Here is a 6,022-nt window from a genome sequence, read left to right on the forward strand (position 1 = left end):
ACAATTTTGTACATTTATGCATTCATAACTACACACAAACTAAAGAATTCAAGTATCACAACCAAAGTTAAACAATATTATCAATTCCAATCATGCTATAAAAGGTAATATTACACTTAAACATTCATTAGTCACAACGAAAGGTCAAGTTGAATTTGACCTCTACATCCAACCCACCATCCATGTATGTATACAGGTTGTACCAGCAGCTAATCCTCCACATGTACGGTAGATTAGATGCAACAATCAAATTTCAACAGCTAAAGCACGGTCCGAATCCAACACCGACATCCGATGCACTAGTGGTGTATGTATACATGGTGTACCAGCGGCTACCCTTCCACCTAACCAACACCAACTAAGCATACCGGTTTACCTACCAAACTTTAACCATTGGGGTGTGATCAATGTTGCTAACAAACCCATATGCACATATACCACACGCAAAAAGGTGATCAGGCTTTTCTGTGATGATATATTATCATACTTCTTCGCTAACACCACTTCATCTCGTAGGGAACAATAGAATAAGTAGGTAAATAAACATCATCAACATAACAACATTAAATGCATCACTAATACACCTACGAACTCCACCAGATAACATTATAATTCATAGGTGGCTGAGTAGCATGGTTCTACTAGATCATACATCTCAATCAATATGAATCAACAACTTGCATACCACATAAGGAAACACATAAGGTTCGCTTGAACAAAATGCACATATAACTCCTACATGCATGCTACGTGAGGTTCTTAGGTTATAGTCTAGGCAAAACTTCCTAATTCACTATAACCACGACTCTGATACCAATTTGTCACACCCTGACTATGGTGGAAAACTCGGGATGTGACTCATAGTACATGCGCCATGGATATTACATAGGAAGACTAAATAAATCCTCAAATATAGAAAGCCTTAAAATAGATTAATGCAAACATTCAACATAAATCCAAACACAAATAAAGTATAATCCAACTCCCTCGCAGGGGATCAAAGGGTAGGCATAATGTCATACTAACACGAAAGAGAGCATAAAATAACATAGCAGCAACAAGGAATCCTAGAGTCCAAAGTCTGCTATAAAGGCTCCATGCTACACGCCTTGGTCACCTTTAACCTGTGCACCTGAAAGGATACTTAAAAACGTCAACACAAATGTTGGTGAATTCCTAGGTATGTTGTCTATGTTATCAGGTTATCGTGATGCATTTCATGTATACTCAATGTTGTCATCTATAAGTCCCAACTCAAGAGATGGTACTAACTGAAGACACCTCTATGTCAATGGTGAGATTTCTTTACAATATAGATACTGAACTGGAGATGACGAGTTGTAGTGAATATATACCAAGTCCTTGGTTAGATTACTAAGGTGACAATAAGTAAATGATAATGCAAAAGTAAATACAATAAAGTAAATATGGTGAGACCAAGTTGTAATCTTCAAGTGTATTTTATTTATTGATGTTAAATAAAATACAAGGTTGTTGCGGAACCAAGATAATACACAAGTGGAAATATCCTAACAACCTATGAAATACAGATGATCTATACTTAGAAATTCTCTTTAACAATCGAAACACTTAAAGTTGTGAAGTTTTCCCTTGTACGATTGAAAGATTATTGCACAAGTCCATCAAAAATATTGCAAAAGTCTGAATATGCAAAGTTGTTTCTTGGTTGTGCAAAGACCTCTATTTATAGACAAAGTTGGCATTGGGATTCCAAATTGTCGTATAGATATGGTTGACAACATTTAAGGAAACAAGTTGAATTCGTTTGAAATGCTTGATAAGGTAAGTTATAAAGTTTACTTTATTCAACCTGCTTTATGCACTTTTGCACTTTAATTATAGACAAATGATATTGTCCGTATAAAGTTGCATAAAGGAAAAACGTTTTCCTCGTAATTAGTTTAAAGCGTTGTAAATGCTTTAAACTGATGCTCTCCAGTTGAGATCTGATCAAAACTGAAGTCATTCTCTATCTTCCACTAGTTGTTTTTGACTTCAATTGGAATGCCTTCAGGTTTGATCAGATCTCAACTGGAGGAAGTCCTCAGTTGCATTAACTGTACATTGCAACTGGGCTTCAATATGTTTCTTGACAAATCTACTGGTCTCCAGATGTAACTGGAGACACTCCAGTTTTTATCCGAAACTGGACCTAACAAATTCCCCCTATTTGTCCTGAAATATTGCGAAGTCTTTTCAAGTTCTTGTATCTATACAAGTATGAACTTGAAGGACTTGTTTGATTAAACCTAACTAATTTTCCAAGGCATTTTAATAGATCATCAAATGCCTTGGTATTTTTATTTTTTAAGTTTGTTAGATTTAATTTGTCATCTATCTTGTTGTTACAATCTAGCAACTTGTATGTACATGATTAGAATTACATAAGTTACAAGAAAGTATTAAAAATACAAGTAGACAACTGGAAGAAGAACTTAATCAGATGGCCCTTTGATGGTGTATTTTAGACTCTTTAAATTTATGTTGTACAAGTAACTATGGGTAAAAGGTTGCCCCGATGATTCTATTATAAACAAACCATAAGTACAAGTAATGTAACTGAATGTTACATTAGTTAATGTGAATGACATGCCAAACACATTCAGAAAACTAGCCTAGCTAGACTACCAATTATCATAATCAATACTCCCTCCGTCCTATTTTAGTTGTCATGTTGACTAACTTTGACCGTAAATAACTTTGTTTGTACTATATGTTAGTTGATGAAACTTATATGGAGATAACGTACATTAAAAACTCAATCCATTCATATATTTTATATCAAGTGTTACATGACGCAAACAAAGTTATTTACGGTCAAAGTTAGTCAACATGACAACTAAAATGGGACGGAGGGAGTATTACACATGATACCAATCTAGAAACAAAAAAAAACAATCAGCCAGAGACGTTTTCAGCTTGCATTGGAACTCTCCATTCTTTTAGCAAGTTATTTTGGCCTTTGAATCTAATGGTGACTAGCCTCAGTCGAACCATGCAAATAATCAGCTCTACAATGACTTCCACACTACGCGAATTCTGTGTAAACAATCTTTCATTCCGTTCTTGCCAGATAAAGTAAGAGGCTGCCGCAACAAGGATCCTACTAATCACACTTTCAACAGTTTTCTGTTTGGATCTATGAATGAGGCATTTTGCAATATCTTCCCATGACTCCGAAAAATCATTCATATTTGCCAATGCCTTTATCTTCCTCCAAACCTGTAACGAAAAATGACATTTAAAAAACAAATGTGAGCGAGAGTCTATCCCCATTTTGCATAGGGGACAGCACATGAGCTTCAGATTAGTCTCACTCCCAGCCTCCCATGCCTTCATACGATCCTGAGTCTTCAATTTGTTTTGAAAAACCAGCCATAAATGAAAGGCATGACGTGGAATACATTGTGAGAACCAGACAACATTAACCCAATCGACTTCACCTTGTTTCCTTCTCAACGAATCCCAAACCACTTTTGAAGAAAAATCAGTCTCTACACCATTCGAACATTTCCATACATTTCGGTCTTCATTATCATTGATTTTTTATATGTGGTAAATGAATTAGAATAGGGAACACATTATACCAAGCATCCGGCCACAACCATTGATTGTCCCGAATAAGGTCAGCCACTTTACTATTCAAATTGCACCCAGCACTTGCAATCATCCTTGGAGTGATAAAACTAAGCAAAGGGCTCTCGACACACCAATTATCTGTCCATACAAAAGTATTTAGACCATTACCAATCTTCTTCCAAATATACGGTCTAATAGTGTCTCGCATTTGTAACAGTTTCCTCCACCCCCAACTCATACTTCCACGAGGAGCAACCACCCAAAAATTTGAACCTTTTATCTTATAGTAATGTATCCATTGTACCCATAACGACTTCCTTTTGTTGATGATAGACCAGATGTGACGAGCCATAAGAGCTTGGTTCACATCCGAAATCCTTTTAATGCCGAGACTCCATTCATATTTAGGCAAACAAATTGAATTCCAAGCTACTTTTGATTTTCTCGTTGCTACCGATCCCTGGCTCCATAGAAAGTTCCTCATTTTCTTTTCTAAATCATTGATAATACGATAAGGTAAAATGAAGACCATGGCCCAATATATATGCATTGATGAGAGAACTGAATTGATCAATTGAAGCCTACCCGCAAACGACAAAGATTTTGATTTCCAATTATCTATTCTGCTCTCCATTCGTTCGACTAAAATTCTACAATCTTGAAATTTTAATCGAGTAGAAATAAGGGGAACACCAAGATAATGTACCGGTAGTATGCCCACTTTAAACAACATAATGGACAAGATGGCTTGCTTATGATGACCCGGTACATTGCAGAAAAAAGCAGAACTCTTTGGAAGACTAGGAGCTAATCCAAAAATATTTTTGAATGTGTTAATTGAATCCATTAAAATCTTAGCTGACCTTACATCCCCTCTCGCAAAAAGAAAAAGATCGTCAGCAAAACAAATGTTGATGATCTTCCTTTTACTACATTGAGCATGAAACTTGAAGCCATTCGATTCTGAGGTATTCCTCCTCAGAATTAATGATAACACCTCCATAACAAGCGTAAAAAGATAAGGTGACATAGGATCTCCTTGGCGAAGACCACGTTTTCCCTTAAAATATCCATACACATTACCGTTAATACTTAGAGAATAAGAGACACTTGTAACACACTCCATAATCCACCGAATCATTTTTATTGATGATCTTCCTTTTACTACATTGAGCATGAAACTTGAAGCCATTCGATTCTGAGGTATTCCTCCTCAGAATTAATGATAACACCTCCATAACAAGCGTAAAAAGATAAGGTGACATAGGATCTCCTTGGCGAAGACCACGTTTTCCCTTAAAATATCCATACACATTACCGTTAATACTTAGAGAATAAGAGACACTTGTAACACACTCCATAATCCACCGAATCATTTTTGGGTGAAACCCAAAACCTCGAAGACACTTTTGCAAGAAATCCCAACAAACAGTGTCATATGCCTTCTGAATATCCACCTTAAATGCACACCTAGGTGGACCACGATTTAGATGATAGTTGTGCATTAATTCTTGAGCTAAGAATATGTTATCCGACATTTTTCTTCCTGGGATGAACGCGGACTGATTGATATCAACCAAGTCTTATAGAGCAGCCTTGATTTTGTTTGTGATGATTTTACTGATGCACTTATAGATAACATTGCAACATGAGATTGGGCGATAGTCAATAACTTTATCCGGTTTTGTTATCTTTGGAATCAAGGCAAGAAAGGTATGATTGAGTTCTTGTAGCAATCGTCCATGACCGAAGTGAAACCATCTGGTCCCAGGGCTTTGTTGTTGCCAATTGAAAATATAGCATCTTTCACTTCCTCAGCCGTGACAAACTTAACCATCTCATTGGCCATTGGCCGTATCTTGGTCCATAACCTTGGTAAAGAGCCCTTCACAGTTGAACGGATGGGTCACATCTTTAGTACCTAAGAAGTTCTTGTAATGTGTCACCAAAGCCTCATAAACTTCTCCTCCTTCATACACCGTATCATTGACATCCTGTATCATAGAAATCCTGCTCCTATGATTTTTGCTTTTGAGAGAAATATGAAAGTAGGCCGTATTTGAATCTCCTGCTGCTAACCAACTAATCTTCGCCTTTTGCTTCAAGAAACACTCTTCATCATATGAGACTATTTTAAAATCTTCAAGGACCTTTGTTTCTTGCACACGTAGTGAATTATCATGTGGGCTAGAGTCAATCATTAATTGCAGGTGATCTAGCTCCTTTCTAAGAGAAGAAACTCGTTCATGTAGATTGCCTTGTTCGTATAATAGTTTTCGCATCGGTGACTTCAACTTTTTCAGTTTTTTAACTACACAAAACATCTTATTTCCCTTTATCTTCTCCTTCCACTCGTCTCCACTGCACTACCCATATTTTTCCGTAATAAAATTTGCACACTTAAAGGGCTTTGGTGTACTTC

Source organism: Erigeron canadensis, chromosome 8, assembly GCF_010389155.1.
Source record: "Erigeron canadensis isolate Cc75 chromosome 8, C_canadensis_v1, whole genome shotgun sequence".
NCBI lineage: Eukaryota > Viridiplantae > Streptophyta > Magnoliopsida > Asterales > Asteraceae > Erigeron > Erigeron canadensis.